We start from the raw sequence: 20291 nt of genomic DNA, 5'->3' as shown, positions 1-20291 counted from the left end.
CTTAACCCATTAAGTCACCAGGAACTCCTGTGAACATTTTTTTATATGGCATAAACCCTTCGCGTCTTCTCTGTGAAATGCCTGTTCATTACTCTTTGACAATTTTTCTCATCATGTTGTCACTGATCTACAGAAGCTCCCTCATTCATTCTTTCGACAAGTATTTATTGAGCACCTACTGTGTGTCAGACCCTGCCCTGGGACTAGGAACACAGTGGTGAATAAGCAAAGCCTTAGCTTTCATGAAGCAGCCATGTAGGTAGAGGAAACAGATACGATGCAAATCACTAAATAATGTAACTGCTGCTCATGGTGAGTGCTGTAAAGAAAATAGTGCACTTCCTATAATGGGGCTCTTGCAATAGTATGAATAATAATATCTGTCTGCCTTTGCCTTTATCCTGGTTTGTCCTTTGTCTTTCAACTTTGCATGAGACATCTTTTGCCCAGGCAAAGGTGTTCAATTTTTTTTCACGATCAAATCTATCGTTCTTTTTCTTTACAGTTCCTAAGGTGGTTTTTTTTTTTTTTCTTTTTCCGCTTGCCTCGCAGTGTTTTAAAAAACATTCTCCTATGCTTCCTTCCCATCTTTCAATGGTTTCTCTTTAACAATCGAAACTTCTGACTAAGCTGAGCCCTCACTGGGAATAAGGAGTGAGGTAGAGACTCAGCTGTATTTTTTCCGGTGGCAGGGCCGTTGTCACAGTAAATGGCACCATGGATTAAACGGTGTGTCCTTCTCCCCAGAGATGGTGAAGCGAGGCTCACAGACAGGAAGAGCCTTGCTCAGGGTCACAGAGCAAATGAGGGGTGGCAGAACTAGGCAGAAATGTAAGGTCCCAAGGGTCGCTGACCTGCGCCAAAAGTTGTTGTCTGCGGTCACAGTGCCACTTTCCCATTCCGGGGAGCCTCCTGACCTCTCGCTCAGAGACAGGAGTGCAGCGGCCCAGGGCAGCTCCACTGCCTATAAATAGGCCACCACCTGCTGATCTGTGCTGAGCTACTTTACATCGAAGCAGCTTTGTCTGCCAGGGGCTGGGCGCAGAGGGCAGACAGCTCTGCCGTGTAGGAATCAAAATAGGAAGTGTCTACTCTAAATAAAGAAATCTGGCGTTGTTTTCATTCAGTGGCTGACGGAGCAGCTGCCGGCCCCGGGGAACCTTCCAAGGGGGCTGCCTCGAATTAGGCGGAAGCTATAAGCTGGCGGTTTGGAGCTTTCAGGGCCTTTCTGAGGTCTCAGCTAGAACAAGTCTAGAATCCAGAGGTTATCTTGAAAGGACAAGGGTTTGCACCACCTCCAGTGCCTCGCACTCCATCCCACGTGGTGTCTTCTCTGCAGACTCTCTCATCTCTGTGCACGTTTCCCGGGGCTGCAGACACCCCCTCCCCCACCTCCTCCCCCTAGGAGACAGGCGTGCAGCACCGGTCTCAGGGGAAAAAAGAAAAATGAAGTGAGAGTTAGAACATTCAGGTGACATTAAAAAAAAAAAAAAGAGGAGTTCCCGTCAGGCGCAGTGGTTAACGAATCCGACTAGGAACCATGAGGTTGTGGGTTCGATCCCTGCCCTTGCTCAGTGGGTTAACGATCCGGCGTTGCCATGAGCTGTGGTGTAGGTTGCAGATGCGGCTCAGATCCTGCGTTGCTGTGGCTCTGGTGGAGGCTGGCGGCTACAGCTCTGATTCGACCCCTGGCCTGGGAACCTCCATATGCCACGGGAGCAGCCCAAGAAATGGTAAAAAGACCAAAAAAAAAAAAAAAGAAAGAAAGAAAGAAAGAAAAAAAGCTCATATTTTCCTTCAGTTACCGGGAGATTTTCGGTCAAAGTGTTCGAACAAAATTGGTGGATAATTGTCTCCATTATTTTGCTTGGCTTTCCATGGATAGACACAGCCGAACCTATCTGCAGGATCTTAGCATCCTGCTAACCTCGGCGGGTATTTTGTGGCTTCTCTCCTAAACCTCGAGTAAAATTACTGTTTGTAATAAGGTAAAACAAGCTCGTAGCCTCCCCTCTGTCCCCCGACCCCCTACCTACACACTGCGGAGATTTAGGGTCATTCTTCCCACACCAGCCATCTCTCCAGCCAGTCCCAATGTCAGATAGTCCCACCACCAACACGATGGGAAGAGACCTGAGTTCCAGCTCCAGCTCTGCCATGGCTGGCTGTGTGACCTGGGGCAAGTCACTGCCCTGCTCAGGGACTCGGGCAGCTTCTGGTAAAATGAGAAAGGTCAGTCTGGGTGGATTCCCTAACCCAGCTCCTCATCACAAATCACCAGTGGTGGAGTTCCCACTGTGGCACAACAAGATCAGCAGCGTCTCTGCAGTGCCAGGAGGCAGGTTCGATCCCCAGCCCAGCACAGTGGGTTAAAAGAGCCAGCATTGCCGCAGCTGCAGCGTGGGTCACAAATGTGGCTCGGATCTGATTCCTGGCCTGGGAACTCCACAAGCCGTGGGGTGGCCAAAAAAAAAAAAAAGAAAAAGAAAAAGAAAAAAAAATCAGTGATACTGATTAATAGATTCTAAGCTCCAGTTCTGACTTACTGAATCAGACTAAGCGTTAGGGGCCGCTGTATCTGTATTTCAACAAAACACCCAGGAGTTCCTGTGGCTGTGGTTAACGAATCTGAATAGGAACCATGAGGTTTCAGGTTCGATCCCTGGCCTTGCTCAGTGGGTTAAGGATCCGGCATTGCCGGGAGCTGTGGTGTAGGTTGCAGACGCAGCTCAGATCCCACGTTGCTGTGGCTCTGGCGTAGGCCGGTGGCTACAGCTCCAATTCAACCCCTAGCCCAGGAACCTCCGTATGCCACGGGAGCAGCCCAAGAAATGGCAAAAAAAAAAAGAAAAAACAAAAACAACAACAAAAAAAAACACCACCAACAACAAAAAAACACCCAGTGATTCCATGTGCAGGCGGGTTTGGGATCCAGTGAACTAGATGACTTCAAGGTCACTTCCACCTCTGACATTAGGTGTTTGGATACCTCCCTCAGTATTTCTGTGTTTGATCTCTAAAAAGGATGCTCCCTTTCACCTGCCCCAACCCTATGCAAAGGGAACCCTCCCCCACTTTTTCATCCGGAGCCCCGAAGGCCTCTGGCATTCACTGGTCAGACACTGAGTAGAGACCCAGGAGGAAGGGGTACACACATTATTGCTGGGGGAGGAGGCCAGGAGAGAAGAAAACAGCAGTAGTAACAACACAGCAACAACAGAAAAATGGGGGACTAGATCCGCCTGAAGGTCAAGGCAGCCTGAGATACCCCACTTCCTCAGGATATACAGGATATGCATTTTGTAGGGACCACACCTGAGGCTCATGTTCCCTGGGGTCATCTAGGCCCCAGCCCAGGTAACACAATGCAAAGAGGTACGGCCATGCTAAGAAACAGCCTTCTTTGAGTTGGCGAGGTCTTATGGCTCCTGAGCTTGCTACTAGCAAGCGAGCGCATGGACACATGTCTCTCAGCCACTGGGACCATCTGACCTCAGTCCTTAGGTCTAAGCCTGACCCGGGACAAGAGACCTGTAAGAAGCACTGGGCCTTGGCATGCGGACACTCCGGCCTTGGGGAAAGCTCTGAACTAGGACCCTCTTCCCGTAACTGGCACCCTGCCTTCTTTCAACCATCAAGAGCCCCCATTTCCAACCAGCTTTATCCCCCCACTCTCCTGCCCTAGATCCCTGACTTCCTGGCTCTATGCTCGAGTCCACATTCATTATTCATTCTCGAAGCGCCTGCTATTTACTAAGCACCTACTCTGACCTGGCACTGGGTTAATTAGGCCAATTGGAAACAAAACAGACATGATCCTGGCCCTCAGGAAGCCAACAGGCTAGCACAGTAATTGTCAACCTCATCAGAGCCAACCCTTCTTTTTTGATCATAAATATTTTTGTAGCACCCCTTTATTGTCCTAAAATTAAAATCATAGACATAATAATATGTGTAAATACATAAATTCGAAAAGATCAAGAAACATCCTGCCACACAAAGAGGAAATGAAAGTAATTCGTAATCAACTGCAATGTATTGAAATACGGAAATGTTCACGCCAGACGACACCAAAAGACTCGATGAAGTAGGCAAAGGCTAGTGCCTTCATCTAGAAGTCCCGCAAATGCAATGGCCACCCATGCAAACTGCTAAGGGATATTGTGCTGCCAACTCTAAATTCCAAAAGCAGCATGACAATGGTCAACATGATTTTTTTGAAATGGGGGGGGGGGGCATTTCTGGATAAACCTCTGGGAAAAGAAAAAAAAAAAAAAAAAAAAAGAGACCTCCGATCTGATCTTCCCTCCCCTTACACAAGTTTCATTAACACTGTGTGCGGGGAGCTGGGGAAGCAAAATATTCGATGCATGTATGCAAAATATTTATAGTACACGTTCTGACCATTGTAAGTGAGGTCTTCACCTTCCCCAGAAGTCCAACAGGACATTCGAAAATCATACGGGATGTTGGACCAGTCTTCATTTTGCCCGGCTGTCCTGGGCAGTAGGGGACATCAAACATCTCCATTTCCTGTCCACTAAATGACCTCACAGCCCCCTAGGGGGCAGTATCGGCTCAGTTTCGAATCACCGGTCCAGCCTTTTCGTTTCTCTAGGGCTTTGTCTGGTTCTCCCCCAGACTCCCATCCCCTTCACCCCTGTCCCCAAGGAATGGGGACCCATCCTTGCTATCAGTGTCCAGTGAGACTCCTAAGCCTCACCCCCTCTTGATGGGTTCTGCGAGGCTGGGCAGGTCTGCTCTGCGTCCACCCAAGGCAACTGGATTGCAACCTGTTGTAGACCGTCCCTTTGGGTGCCCCCACTGAGCTGGGCTCCCATGGCGGGGTCTCCTACCCCATGCCAAGGGGTGCCGCTACTCGCGGAGAGCAGCCCTTCAAGTCTGCAGCTCAGCCCCCAGCCCCATCCATCCCCACCCGGGCAGTCACTGATCAGGACAACAGGTCCAAGTACCACCAGCTTGGAATTTGGGTCTCGCCAGATCCCTGTGGTCTTTGGCAGGACATCTAGATTCCCTTAAGATATTGAAAGACAAAAGAATAACCTTCGGCAAAGAGGAAGACAAAGAGAGTTGGCCAGCCTCAGGGCTTTCCTATACCAGCCTTTAAACAGCGTTCTCGTCAGCATCACCCAGATAGTCCCCAAACATTTGAGAAGCCAGCCGAGTTCCCTCCAGCGCACTAGAGCCAAGAGTACGTGCTCCGCAGTCAGACAGACCTTGGGTTCAAGTCCAAGGTCTACTTTATCCTGCTGAGGGACTTTAGGAGCTTTACTCTAATTTAACGCTAGCTAGACACTCTGAGCTGCAGTTTGTTCATTAGGAGAAAAAAAAAAGGCAATAACAATAATAATAATAATAATAGTACCTACCTTCACCGTGTCCTTCTAAGGATGAGGTGAAATGAATGCCTATAAGATGCTTAGCAGAGTGCCTAGCACACAGTAATCCACCCGAAAAAGATAGTTATTGTTGCCATTCTGGGAATCACATGGTGTGTACTGAAAACTGGCTTCTGCTAACTTTACTTGTCCCTTTCTGCATGTTTCCACTTTATCTTCCAGACCAAGTTAGAAGTTTTTGTGAGGCTGACCAGGATGGGTCTGCATCTGGGTTGACGTTCCATCTGCTGAGAAATACCAAGCTGGGGAAGATCTGAAAGGCTCACTCTCCACCCAGAGAACGAGAAGCCTTTTTAATTTTTTTCGATCCTGTCTCATGCACAAAAACAATCTAGGAAGTAGTTCATCGAGCAGACCAGAATCGGGGAGCAGGATTAATTAGGAACGAGACTTAAACACAACACCCACTTTCTTAGAAAATGCAAGAACTGTCTGAAAAGGTGTCTGGCAGAGTTGGCTGCATGGTGAATCACCTCAAGCCGTGTCTGCATGGTGCCAGAGCTTTCGGAGGAAAAGGAAAGGGGGAAACACAATCAATCATCCAGGTGCCAAAGAGAGCATTCAGTTCCTGTGCAGAGACGATATTAAAAAGTCATCTCAGTGCAAGCAGCTAGATTAAGGCAACAGACATCCCGAAGGTTCTGACCTGTTTGTTCAGCATTAACAGAGGAAGGTGACCAACCCAGGAACCACTGAAAGGAACATCCAGGCATTCATTAATGGTTCAAAATTTATTGAGCACCTACTATGCGTGTGGCACTGTGCAGGCTACAGAAAGCAGAGGATTATGAGAATCAGTCCAGAACCTTCCACTGAAGGTGGCTATGCAACTGGAGAGGCGGGGTGGGGGAGGGGAGAACAAATCCCTAGACAAAGCAATAGAAAGCCCTTCAGCTAGGCCTTTCAGAGTAGCTGACATCCTTTTTTTTTTTTCTTAGGGCCACACCGGAGGCATTTTGAAGTTTCCAGGCTAGGGGTCTAATCGGAACTACAGCTGCCAGCCACAGCCACAGCCACAGCCACGCCAGATCCCAGCGGTGTCTGCGACCTACACCACAGCTCATGGCAACGCCAGATCCTTAACCCACTGAGCAAGGCCAGGGATGGAACCCGCATCCTCATGGATCCTAGGCAGGTTCATTAACCGCTGAGCCACGAAGGGAACTCCCAGAGTAGGCTAACATCCTTTTAGTTGCTGTAATTAGGCTCTCAAAATCAAGCAGCTCAGATGTTTTGCTATTTGGTGAAAGAAAGAAAAATATGTTTGTGCTGACTGAGGTAGCTTTTGACTTTACAAGGACTTACGTGTATCAGGCAGATCTGGGTTTAAGTTCGGGCTTTGCCGCTTTACCAGCTGTGTGATCTTGCCCAGGTTGCCTAACCTCTCTGAGCCAGTTTCTCCCTGTGCAATTTGAAGGTAATAACAGTACCATCTCTGAAATATTGGCGTGAGGATTAAAAGAGATAACTTGGGTAAAGCACTGGGCATAGAGCCAACCTCATAGTTCACGTTCCCTAAAAAGTAGCTTGCTGTAGTCGTTAAAAGAGAGAAAATGGCCATCACTAGCATTGACCAGAGACATCTAGAAACTCTGAAAAAAAAATTCCATCCTCTCGCACCAGCATCAAGGGCGGGTTCCCCTCCCTTCCCCTCCCTTCCCCTCCCCTCCCTTCCTTGGAGCGCTGGCCTTCTCTGGGATGAGCCAGCCAGGGCTGCTAGGTTGGGAAGGTAAAGCATTCCCATGACAGCTCCCCCTCCCCGCAGCTTAATCTGGCTTTTATGCTGCCACCTACTCGCCCAGAAGGGGCTCGGTTTTCTGCCTTTGAGGCCCCTCCCTGGGAGCTCTTGGTCATCTAATTTCAATCTTCCTCCCTGTGCAATTTGGCATCCTACATCTCCTTCCCCGAGGTATAACAACACAGGAAAGGATAGAAACATTATAATGTGACCTTTTAAAAAAGAATGACCTGTATGTAAAAATCCATCAGCGCCTCTTAAAAAATGCATGTACACCAAACCCCACAAAAGGCTCTGACTCATGCTTGGGCGAAGCAACAGGCACACCTGAATAGATTTTTTCTCATTTGACTGGTGAAAATTTCTCTCTGGATCTGCCATCACAGTATGCATAGTTTCCATTCCCAAAGGAAACTCTTGGGGTTCTTAAGCGAAATCATCACAGAACGCGGGTGACAGACTCTGCTTCTGAAAACGCTACCATGTGTAGTATTTTGCTGCTTTCCTGGTTATGAACACAACACATTTTGCCTCTGAGTCAAATGTTTTTACTTAGGCCAGGAAAAATCGTGAGTTACAGGAAATCTAACAGGCTTAATTAGTGAGGCGTTTAAGTTAAGCCAGTGATTTTGCAATAACCCAGCCTAAGTCAGGCTCACTCCCCACATTTAGTGGGAAATAAGTGATCAGAAATGGCCTTTAGCAACCTTGTTAGAGAAAAGACACATGAGGCGTGCACCAGCAAGGTTGGTTCTCCCAAGGTAACAAATGGCAGGTTGAGGTCGCTGTAATTATCAACAGTGCTTTTTGCATGCAGGTTCCTATTACATGTGTTACCTGTTGCTTTCAGCCTTCTGTAATTACAGTTTCTTCTGGTCAGCTCGTGCTGTTTTCCCTGCCTTTTACCAACCAGCACGCTTGGGAGAAAGTCATTCATGGCCCCTCGAGTTTGCCCTGTAAGTGTATTTTAAAAGGCAAAGCTTCTTAGCCCAGCCAAATAAAAGTGATTGGAAAAGTTCACCATAGAAACGGGAAACCTATTACGTGTAATGGCTGAGCTCTTTGCAGCTCGATCCGGAGCACTAGGCTACAATTTCAGAATGAACGAACCCGGAAAGGCTTCAGAAGATAGCCATGAAGATGATTAAGGGATTGGAAAAGAGGATCTAGGGGGAAAGGTGAAAGGTATTAGGATTATAAGGACGATTTAGTCCCAAGAGGGAGGGGAAAAAAAAAAAAAAAAGAATGAAGGAGGCAGACCAGCTATTCTTCCTCACTAGTAATGGCACAGAATACATGGATGGTGGCCTGAGACACTTGAGGTGTAAGAACTTCACAACAATGCATCTTCTTCACCAGCAACGGCCGATCGCTCTGCGGTCCTAAAACACTGGTAGAGTCCCAAGCACGTATTGGCCTGTGGGCACTGGGGAAGTGCACAGGCTAATGAGGGAGAGAAAGCAAAGAGACGGTGGATGCTGTCTATCATAGAAGGTATTTGGAATGCTTTGGATGTCCGTTTAAAAGGCTAGAGGGCGGGGTTCCCGTCGTGGCACCATGGTTAACGAATCTGAATAGGAACCATGAGGTTGCAGGTTCCATCCTTGGCCTCGCTCAGTGGGTTAAGGATCTGGTGTTGCCATGAGCTGTGGTGTAGGTCGCAGACATGGCTCGGATCTGGCATGGCTGTGGCCGTGGTGTAGGCTGGAAGCTGCGGCTCCAATTAGACCCCTAGCCTGGGAACCTCCATATGCCTCAGGTGCGGCCCTAGAAAAAAAACAAAACAAACAAACAAAAAGGCTAGAGGGTGCATATATTTGCTTTCTTAGGGCCACACCTGTGGCATATGGAAGTTCCCAGGCTGGGGCTCGAATCGGAGCTGCAGCTGCCAGTCTACGCCCCAGCCCAGCCACGCCAGATCTGAGCCACGTCTGCAACCGACATCACAGCTCACGCCAACACCGGATCCTTAACCCACTGAGCAAGGCCAGGGATTGAACCCACATGGGTACTAGTTAGATTCATTTCTGCTGCGCCACAACAGGAACTTCCCACATAGCATAATAGATCACCTCCGATGCGGTCTGAGGCCACACCCAGGCATCACGTAGGTTCATATTTCAGGAGCAAAAACACATGAATATTCACACTGATGTGATAAAGACTATAAATAGCCTCATGCCAGTTCAAGTTTTACTGCCATAAACTTCAAGTTTTGAGTTTGCCATAAACTTACAAAAGGCCCTCAGTGTTCAGAGCCTTGGGGGCTTGGGAGGGATAGATACGGGGCTGTGGACCTGTCTGGTCCAGCAGGAGGACTTGGGAAAGACAAGGGGACTTTTGGCTGCGGACAGAGCAGCATGTGTCTCCAATGTGCTCTGAGGCCTCAGTACCATGGACACCTTTTGAGGAAGATGGCTCCGTGTGTGTGTGTGTGTGTGTGTGTGTGTGTGTGTAAAAGCAGGAGGACCCCCTCAGGTCAGTCCCCTTTCAGCGCCTATAAAGTGGCCCCTGGCAATGTATCTCAAAGGAATTAACCAAATGGTCAGTAAATGGTTTTGGTTGTGATTATATTGATTTCAAACCCTTGGCCCCATGGTCTCCCTGGGCAAGGCCACAGAATTTCAGAATCAGCATCCTCCCGTGAGGTCTGCTGGGTGCGGGAGAATCACCAAGCATGATGAGGGGGGGGTGTGTGTGTGACATTTTCCTTCTTAAGCTGAGTTCCATGAAGAGACCACCTGAAAAGCCTACAGGGAGGAGCACCTGAGCGGCCTCTGCTGTGACCTGGGGGACACCCCAGTTAGCCTCCACCCCGCCAAGCAGCTTTACTTAGGAGCTAATGTCCCTTGAGGGGGGAACACCCCGTGAACCCTGCCACACCCTCAGAAGTTGTTTGCTTCCTGAAGGAAAGGGGGGGGGGCGCTATCCTTGAGCTCAGACTCCTGTTTCCAGTCAGAAAAAGGAGACCCCCCCTCGGCGGCCATTTTCACCCACCTACCCGCAACCATCACCGACACCCAAAACTGAGAGAAACCGAGGCCCTCTTTTTGCGTTTAGATCCCCCCACCCCCACAAGCACGGCCTCCTCCCCAGTCCTCCTCTCCGCCCTCTGGGAATCCAAGCCCATTTCAGGATGAGCTCAGCCTCCAACCCCTCCCTCTGAGGCCCGACTTCCCAACCTTGGTGATTCCAAAGCACACAGCTGTTGCAACACATGGGGCCCACCCTGGGCCAAGCCGAGCCGGGGACACAGCCTTCAGCCGGCTGATTTCCCACACCCCCACGCCCCACCCCTGCTCGCCTGGCTTTCCTCTTCCCTGGGGAATCAGCTCCCTGCACCCCTTCCCTCTCCTCCCCTGACAGGACAGGCTCTGGTCAAGGAATCTGCACTCAGATGTAAATAAGAACCCTGCCTGGCCCAGGGGCCCCTGCCAGACCACCCCTGGCAGTTGGACTCAAAGGATTCGAGTACGGATGGTAGAGTTTGTGACATCACAGGCACAAGGGAGATATGAGGGGGGGCGGTGGAGGGGGCCATCCCGGCCCCCATCAAATTAGGATGTGGGGCCCTTGAGTCAGCCCTCGCGGTTCTCATGTGAGACAGCCTGTGGCAACACTCCTCAGAGCAAAGGACTTGGTGTTCTGCACTCAGGTCCATCAGACACCAGGAGAGAGTATCTGGAAAGGCGATGGACCTGGAAAGTCTGACATGTCATTGTGCCAAAGGTTGAGGATGCTGGAGGGAGGTGCCGGGAAAGGAAGGGGAGATTTTGCAAAAAGAGACCTGTAGGAGAGGTGAGCGAGGAAGCAGCTGGGGGGCAGGTAGGGGTAGGGTTAAGGGAAATTGGGGTGGCGGTGGGCCATCTGTAAAAACCGATTTTGGCAAAGAGGTAACATGTTTGTTTTTTTGTCTTTTTGCCATTTCTTGGGCCACTCCCACGGCATATGGAGGTTCCCAGGCCAGGGGTTGAATCAGAGCCGTAGCCACCAGGCTACACCAGAGCCACAGCAACTTGGGATCCGAGCCACGTCTGCAACCTACACCATAGCTCACGGCAACGCCGGATCGTCAACCCACTGAGCAAGGGCTGGGACCGAACCCGCAACCTCATGGTTCCTAGTCGGATTCGTTAACCACTGAGCCACGACAGGAACTCCGAGGTAACATGTTTTGAGTGCTTATCTGGGACGGGATACTGTAGCTGCATTGTCTCATGTCATCCTCACCATGACCCCAGGAGATGAGAAAGTAGTATTAGATCCGTCTACAGAGGAGGAAGCGGAGACTCACTGAGGTTAACTGGTGGTCAATCATGGTTGATCATGGAATGGTGGAGCCCAACTCAAACTCGTGTTGGTTTGACTCCAGAGCCCTCAGCCATCTGAGGGAGGAGCCGAGCATCTTGGGGTCAGGGAGGGAGCCTCCCTGGTGTGTGTTGAAAGAGGCACCCAGCCCCCCTCCCGCCACACAGAAGCACCCACCCAGCTCCCACAGGGACCCCCCCACTCCTGGGTTAAAAACTCCCTTCAGGGAGGGCACTATTCACATGTCAATAGGTGCTCTGGCAAAGGTTAGCACAGCCCAGGAGTCAAGGTCTTAGAGGAGTTGGAGAGGACAAAGCTCCCAAGGGAATGGACTACCTTGTAGGAGCCATAGCAAGGGCTGCAGGCTGGGGGACACTGTGACACTGAGTCCCTCGGGTACACTGGGAGTCTGAAGACACTGAAGACCATTTTACCCAGAGCCGGCCCCACCCTCCAGACACCAAAAAAGGGAGAGGAGAAAGCACTGGACACCAACAGCCTAGGTTCCGATCTTTGCAACCTCCCAGCTATGTGACCCTGGGCAAGTCAACACGCTCAATTTCTATTTCCTCGCTTGTAAAACAAGGATGGACATAAACACAGCTCCTCTAGACATGAGACCGTGTGTGTAAAATGTTCAGCATATGCTGCCTGATCCTTAGTAGAAACTCTTGAAGTCTCAAGTCCCTTGGGCCTGTTTTCACCACCTCTTGGCAGAAAAGGAAGACCAAATTGGAAAGCCCTGAACATAGGCCCTGAAGATACCTAAGGACAAGATCGTTCATTCCTCCATTCAACACACAAGCCCTGAGTCCCTCCTCTATATCCCGGAGAGTGGGACATGAAGGGGCTTACACTTCAGTGGGCCAAGATCCAGCACACTGCTGCTGTGCCCCGGAACCCATCCTAAGAGAGGCAGGTCTGGGAGGGCTAGTGGGACCCCCCGGGGTGTTGGGAAAGCCTCACAGAGAAGCTATGTGCGATCCAACTTGCAGGACAAGTAGCCCTTGTTAGGCGGACAGGGAAAGGCGGTGTATTGCAAGTGAGAAGAGCATATGTGACGTAACAAACCCCAGCAGGTGTAGATGGAGCTAGAGCAGCAAGGACTGGTCAGAAATGACACCTCTACGGAGGGAGAGAGAGAGATGCTTTTCACAGCTTCTAATGGCAGGTGTGGCCTAGGCATGAGACACGTAGAAAGGACCCCATGGCCATACACACAATAAGTCAGGCCACGCTGAGGCCACTCAGGAAGGGATTCCTCATACTTAGAAGAGTTGGGGCCACTGGCCCGCATATGAGGTATTCCCGGTTCCCGAGGGTTCCGTGTGCTGTTTAAATGTTTAGCCTGACACACGTCATAGTCACAGTCATATCTGCATACAAGGTAACATGGACAGTGGCACATAATACGCTTGGACAGAAGCAATTCTCTACACTGCACCCATATATATCTGTAGATAAGAGATGCTTGAGTCTCCTGCCAAAGCCTGGGTATCTATTCAGCAGACTGTCAGGGAGGAAGAGTTCGGTGCCACTGCCACACGCATAATCTGTCCCTAATCAATGTCGAATGGCTGTACCATGGTCAGTTGAATTGAATGTCTTCTCCTTGAAAATGGATCCCTGTCAATTTCTTTAAACACTTTAGCTCATCCTTGGAATCAACTCACCTCTTCCCTGCTTCTATGCATGGCCTTTGCTAATAATGTCACATATTCTTGGGGTGGAGAACATTTTTTTTTTTTTTACATTGTCGTTGGACTCCATAGAGCTGCCTCTTTGTTAATTACCTTCCGATTCTCCCTGACTCACCCACGGTCACCCCACACTACCGTCTGATGGATTTTATGGTCCGACCTGTTGTTTCTCGGAGCCTCCCGAGTGAGAGAACCAGTAATGCAGTCTCACCGCACAATGAGGTTATATTAATCATTTATTTGTAAGTGAACCAGGTCACCTTTCATGTCAGCTCTCCTAACATGTCAATTTTTAACACATCTAACACAAAACAACCCAAACAAATCAGTTCCATTTAGGTAAGGGCCTGCAAGCAAAGCTTTTCAGAAAATTAGTAAGAACACAAATATGGTTTTCTTTTTTCACCGTGGTTTAGTCCTAACCAAATACTTCCCTTAGTCCTCTGCACCAGCTGGAGGTTATGAGGGCAAATTCAACATCGCGTCTGTAGGAAGCAAGAGCCCGGGGTTTAGGCTTTGGAACCAGATCACCCTCTGTTTCAATGTCAGCTTTACCACTTGCTAGCTGTGGGCCTAAGGCAATTTTTTTTTTTTTTTTGGTCATTTGTCTTTTTAGGGCCACACCCTGAGCATATGCATGTTCCCAGGGTAGGGGGTCGAATAGGAGCTGTAGCTGCCGGCCTACACCACAGCCACAGCAACACAGGATCCGAGCCGCGTCTGCGACCTGCACCGCAGCTCAAGGTAACGCCAGATCCTTAAGCCACTGAGCGGGGCCAGGGGTGGAACCCGCATCCTCATGGATAATAGTCGGGTTTGTTAACCACGGAGCCAGGGATGGAACCCGCATCCTCATGGATAATAGTCAGGTTTGTTAACCACGGAGCCGGGACAGGATCCCCTAAGGCAATTTTTTTTTTTTAATTTCCCTTAGTCTAGGTAAATTGGGGATAAGAAATACCTACCTCGAGGAATTGTGAGGATGGAAGCTAAGGGATGGAAATCGGAAGGGGCGAGCATGATGCCTGGCAGCAAGTGATAGTGATTATTACTGTTACTCTGAGTCCATTGCCAAGTACAAAAAACCTGAGAATGGGAGTCAGGAACCAGGGTTCTCTTCTTAGCTGTTCCACTAACAAGGCAAAGACACTGTCTCCTCTCTGTACTTCACTTTGTAAAATGAGATTTGCTGAGGGGCAGCTAATGCATCACACAGGTTCCACCCCCCCAACCCCTGTCAACATCCATGACAGACATCAACAATCAATCACAGCTCTCATTCCCGAGGAGCAAATACATAGACTTAGAATCATTCTCCATGCCAGGTCCCAGATTGGTCTCTATTGCTCAGTTAAAGTTGGCAGATGAAATGAAGCTTATTTTCCTTCCGTGAATTAAATGGCCTCCGATGTGCATTTTAGGGTAAACATTCTGTGGCTCTGTGGAAGAAGGGCAGGACTCCTTGGGAATGTTTGCCGGCCAGTTCCAAGGTGAAGTGAAGGGCTCCAGGTTCAGAGAGTAACCTCCCACCGAATGAGATGGAAACACAGAATTCAACCCCATGGTCTAATGCCATAAGAGCAACCTGGATTTATGTCTATCTCTTCTGCTGTGTCCTATCTCTGATGACCTTGGGCAAATCACTCAACCTCTCTGATCCCCAATCTTCTCCTTTGTGAAAACAGACCTAAGACGGTTACATAAGATGGTCACATGAGGGGCACCTGGATTTGTCTTTGCAACTGTTCTATAACTCTCAAATTATTGTGAAAAAATTCTTGCAATTTTATTTTTTAAAACGTAGGCTGAAGGGCAGTTACCTTGAGGGGCTGTGAAGATGAAATGAGATAAAGTGTGGCAATGCATGTAGTTTGGTGCTTTTCTGTTCCCCTCCAGGGCATCTCCCTTCACCTACACATTCCAACTTGCTGAACACCTGAGGAATCCGTAGGTATGTTCTCTGAACTGTGATGCCAGCAGGTCCACCTGCCTGACAGCATTGCAGTTTAGAGCCTCGTTGCCAAGCCAAAACCCTGCAGGCAAGAAGGTTGGGTTTACACGGTCCTGGGATCCAATGAATGCGTCATCACACGTTGCCAGAAAGCCAAGCGGCCTATCTTTGTGGCACTCTGAGTGTGGGGGAGCAGGGAGGGGGTGCAATAAGAGAACTGGGTAGAGCCTGGATAAGACTTACAGGTAGCTAGTCGAGAGAAGCAGGTTCGTGCTCTACCCCCACCGTCCCACTTAAAATTCTTTTTCTTGTTGGCTTTGGGTAAAAGCACTTTTTCCGGGTAGATCCAAACAAGTGGGGGGGGGGGGGCTGAAAGAGGAATATCTATTCAGTCATTAGGTCCATGCAGGTCTTAGGCCTATGTCTGCCCAGACCATCCCACCCCGCTTCCCTTCTCTGCTCAGTATTGTAGCAGGAGAAGGACAGAGACGGGGAAGGGGACAAGTGGACCTTTGTGGGCTCTTTCCCGGGCTCTGGTGGGTTTGGCCAATGGAAGGCCCTGGTAGGACATTGGAAAGAGGAGGAAGAGAGCCTGGGGTATTTCTCTCCCTCCCTCTCTGCCTCTGGGGATGCCCCCAGAAGTGACCGTGTCTCGCTTGTGGCTCTGGCCCCTCTGACCAGGTTGACTATAGCCCCAGTTTCCTTTGAGCTATCTAGGCCCTAGGTTCTAGCGTAGGAGCTCCTTGCCGTGGGTTGTCTCTGGTCTGCGTCGTTGTCCTCTGCTCGGCACCCAAGCTCTCTCATCAGCCGGGTAACCAGTTCCCTGCACTTAATTGCTTCTCCCTTCAATACTCAGCAGTTCCTGGTCCCAAATGGACCGGACTGATCAATCCTCCACCAGCCCACAGCAAGGACTGCTTCCCTCCACCAGCCAGTCTTCATTTTGGAATGCAAGGCTCCAAGAGACTCATCTGGAACATCTGGGGGGGGGGAGATTAGGGGAGTGGAAGAGGTCTGAAGAATTCCAAATGGAGGTCAAGCTCAGAAAAGCCGGGCCCCTCAGAAGTCTCTGCAACAAGAAAGGAGCAAGAACAGAAAAGCAGCGGAGCTAGTTTTACTGCTTCTCGAATTGGCCCTGTCTCAACCTGTGGGTGCTCTGGGAGTCCTCTTCTTTGCAGAGAGCAAGTTGAAGCCTAGAAAGAGAAGACAGATAACCACCCTCCTCCAACCGCACCCCACCTTCCCGCTTCGCCACACCACGTCAGCTCCAGGAATGGGGAAAGAAGAGGAGAAAAGCTCCAGGTCGTGGCTGGCCTGTCTGTAGGTGGAGGCTGCATTCCAATCAGATGGAGGAGAACAGCCCTGGGAGTCCCAGGGAGCCTGTGGATCAGGCTGTCCCTGTGGGTCATGATTGAACTGCCCCAGGGAAAAGCTTTGCTTGAGGCCAAGCGGCCAGGATTTCAACAGCAGCAGAAATCATGCAGGACTATGCCCAGGACCAGATCCCTTCACTTAATTTCCTTGCAAACTGTTTGGGCCTGTAGAGATGCAGTGCAATGCTTGAGTCTCATTCGTCAGCTACTAATGGACTGGGCGACCTTGGAGAAAACAGGGAGAGGCCAGACAGGCCCCCTGCTTACCTAAAAGGATGTATTGTGGGTATGCAAGGCACATCAAACTGTAATTCCAGCCCCAAGGAGGCACAAGAGCAAGTGCTTCCTGCTGGGGGGCCGGGAAGGAGAGCAGAATGGAGGAACAACCCTGGGGTGCCCAAAAGCATGGCTTTAAAGAAGTTTTTGTTAGTTTGGTTAGGGGCAATGTTAATATGGTCATCGTGTATGAAAACAGCCCTAATTTTTTGAGATGCATGTCATGAAGTATGTAGAAGTCAATCATAGAACACCTGGGATTCCTTCCAACTGTGAAGGCAGAGCATAAAAGAAAAGCGAAAAAGAGAAAGACAAAGACACACATCCTATGAGATCACTTATCTGTGGAATCTAATAAAAAGTGACACTAAAGATCTTACTTACAAACCGGAAACAGACTCAAAGATTTCAAAACCGAACTTAGGGTTACCAAAGGGGAAACACTGGGGCGGGGGGGGGGGGATAAATGAGGAGGTAGGGATTAACATATTATTAGTTATTATTATTATTATTAGTTAACATATTATTAACTAGTCTGTATAAAATAGATGAGTAACAAGGACCTACTGGACAGCACAGGGAAATTGACTCAATACTGTGTCATAGTCTAGATGGGGAAAAGAATCTGAAAAAGGAGTTCCCGTTGTGGCACAGTGGTTAACGAATCTGACTAGGAACCATGAGGTGGCGGGTTCGATCCCTGGCCTTGCTCAGTGGGTTAAGGATCCGGTGCTGCCGTGAGCTGTGGTGTAGGTCACAGACACGGCTCGGATCTGATGGTGCTGTGGCTGTGGTGTAGGCCGGCGGCTACAGCTCCGATTAGACCCCTAGCCCGGGAACCTCCATATGCCAAGGGAGCAGCCCTAGAAAAGACCAAAAAAAAAAAAAAAAAAAAAAAGAATCTGAAAAAGAATGGCTAGATGGAAATATATAACGGATTCATTTTGCTGTACACCCCAAACCAACAAAACATTCTAAGTCAACTATACTCTGACAATTTTTATTTTGTCTTTTTAGGGCTGCCCTCGCAGCATATGGAGGCTCCCAGGCTAGGGGTTCAATCAGAGCTGTAGCCGCCGGCCTACGCCAGAGCCACAGCAACATGGGATCCAAGCCGCATCTGCGACCTACACCACAGCTCACGGCAACGCCAGATCCTTAACCGCCTGAGCGAGGCCAGGGATCAAACCCGCCACCTCATGTTTCCTAGTCAGATTCGTTTCTGCTGCGCCACGACAGGAAGTCTGACAGATTTTTTTTTTTTTTTAAGAGAGAAAGAGAAAAAAGAAAGGGATATTAGTAAAGCCAGCATGAAAAAAATCTCGATAGCGGTTGGATCTGGTAATGGGTCCCCAGGGGTTCATTATGTTAGTCTACCTTCGTATGTTTAAAATTTTTTCATAATACTTTTTTTTATCATTTATAAGGATTTTTACTTTTTTCATTGTAGCTGGTTCATCATACATTTTTAAAGCATATGCGTTAGAGTCAGACCTGGGTTTGACCCCATTCATTCAGGCAACAAACGTGGCTGGACTCCTACTGGCCACCCGGCCCTGTGTGTTGACTCAGCAAGTGGTGGGTAGAGGGGAGCATCACACAGACCAGGTCAGGATTCCTGAATGGAGGAAAGGCTTTCAATAGCAGGTGGCTAGAAAAAAAGTGACAAATGTCCATCTCATCTGTCTGGGCTGGGGCTCCCACGGGGCCCTCCAGAGTCACAAGCAAATGGCCCTTTCCCTCCCTCGCCTAGCTCACTCTCCCTTGCAGCTGCCCAGGATGGTGTCATTGAAATCACGGGGGAAAGGCGGCCGTCTCAAACCTTAGACCCGCCTTTGAATCCTGGCTCCGCCCACCTGCTACCAGTGTGACCCTGAGCAAGTCCCCTCCCTGCTCTGAGCTTCCACGGCCTCTTCTGTCAACTTGTGACAAACTGGCACCTCCCTTAACAGGGTCGTGTGAGGGTTGGTGAGGACATGCAAGCCAAGCGCTTACAGGGTGCCAGGCCCTCCCAGACTGGGTGCTGCTATTCCTGAGGGAGAGGAGAGGAACGAGTTTATTCTCCGCCCTGGGGGTGGGGGTGGGGGGAGGCGGTGGAGAGCGGACAGGCGTTGACATCTCTCAGAGTCACAGCCCGATGCGCCAGCACCCAGGGCTCCTCTTTAATGTGGGCCCAGAGGCAAAAGACTCCATGCACCTCTTCACTAGCACAGAGGCCCCAGGTCAGGTGCAAACCCTCTAGCCTGAGAGAAAAGCTGGGATTTTTAGAGGAGACACAAGAAGGAAACCCAATTCTGAGCTCATACCAAAGGTTTCAGCCCAATTTCAACAAAGCATCACGGAAGCACCCCCCACATATTCCCTGCCTTCCAGAATGCAGGCTTTGCCTAGATCCCAACCGGTATCTAGAAGTTGCCGTTGACTTGAACAGGCTCTTTGCTCCTGCACGGTTCCAGATCCAGACGCCCTGGCCACTAACTCAGCATCTTTGAGTACGAGCCTGGGATGGTGGGCGACGGGCCCCCAGCAGCTGAGTAAATCACACCCAACCCCCAGGGACAGATAGGGGGATGGCCTATGCTCCCTGAAGGCCAAGTAAAATGTCACAGAAGCAAACCCGAGGGACAGTTTGCAGATTCCACCTTCTAGGTGAAGAGACAGAAGCTCAGAGAAGTCAAGGGTATCACCCACCGTTGTCCAGCTCATGTGTAAGAGCTGGCCTATGGATCTCCTCACCCTCCAGCCAGCGTTCTTGCCCTTGACTCCCCACTGTCTCCGAGGGGCGCCTTGTGACAAGCCCCTCTCGGGCCAAGGTGGGCTGGGGAGGTGGGGAGGAGGGGGAGGACGAGGAAACAAGAAGGAGAATTCCTAGAAGAAGAATCCTCCTTTCAGGAGCAGTGTCACTTGGCCATGGTTTGTTTGTACATCTGTTTTCGATAGACACACGTTGAAGGTTTTGTTGAGTCCATCATGAGGAAGCCAGGAAGATATCACAACTGGTGTCACGGAGAACTCAAAAGAACACACATTTATAGAAAGTTATAGCATGCGAACATGAATTTACAAATGGATGTCGAACAGGAAAAACTGGTCCTTATTCACGGCTATCATCCATTGTATTCCACCAGACACTGGACCTATATGATCCCCAGAACCTCCGGAATTACATTTTGTTTTGTGCATTTCAAAACCTTCCACAATGTTCCCTATACCTGGGAACTGCAGAGATGTTGCGGGGAGGGGTGGTCTTGACCTGGCCGGTGCTTTTAATGAGGCAGAGAAAACTTTCGAAGCAAGGGTTGGGTGATGGTAGCAGAAAGAGCACTGGGCTCTGGGAGGAAGGGAGGGAGGGGTTTGAAGCCTGGCTTCCGCTCTTCCTAGCTGCCCTGTGGCCTTGGGCAGGGGATTTATCTCACTGAGCTTCGGCTTCCTCACCTGCAAAATGGAACTAAAGACTGGTCGTAGCTGCCTCATCTGGTTGTTGCAGGGATCAAGGATGAGCATAAAGCGCCTGGTACACCGTCA

General features: G+C 49.8%; 1 protein-coding gene and 1 long non-coding RNA gene across 3 annotated transcripts in view; one reads left to right on the top strand and one right to left on the bottom strand.

Annotated features, from left to right (window-relative positions):
* RTL9 (retrotransposon Gag like 9) overlaps nucleotides 1–5907 on the bottom strand; it is a 53584-nt gene extending 47677 nt beyond the window's left edge. Inside the window, exon 1 of one of the 2 annotated variants that reach the window (XM_021080506.2) lies at nucleotides 5391–5907. The gene's annotated coding sequence lies outside the window, so the exon portion shown is untranslated. The remainder of the gene's footprint in view (nucleotides 1–5390) is intronic. The other variant, XM_085008155.1, reaches the window with a different exon arrangement.
* LOC110257717 (uncharacterized) overlaps nucleotides 1–7504 on the top strand; it is a 37922-nt gene extending 30418 nt beyond the window's left edge. Inside the window, exon 3 of the long non-coding RNA XR_014835527.1 lies at nucleotides 5583–7504. This is a non-coding gene — a long non-coding RNA (uncharacterized LOC110257717). The remainder of the gene's footprint in view (nucleotides 1–5582) is intronic.
* The last annotated feature ends 12787 nt before the right edge of the window (nucleotides 7505–20291 follow it).

The sequence above is a fragment of the Sus scrofa genome, chromosome X, assembly GCF_054392235.1.
Source record: "Sus scrofa isolate SSC_HxYL_T2T_F1_AM1 chromosome X, Sscrofa_HxYL_maternal_Yorkshire_Landrace_v2.0, whole genome shotgun sequence".
Classification (NCBI taxonomy): domain Eukaryota; kingdom Metazoa; phylum Chordata; class Mammalia; order Artiodactyla; family Suidae; genus Sus; species Sus scrofa.
Note: the sequence above shows the minus strand (reverse complement) of the source record. Positions and strands in the feature narration are given on the sequence as shown.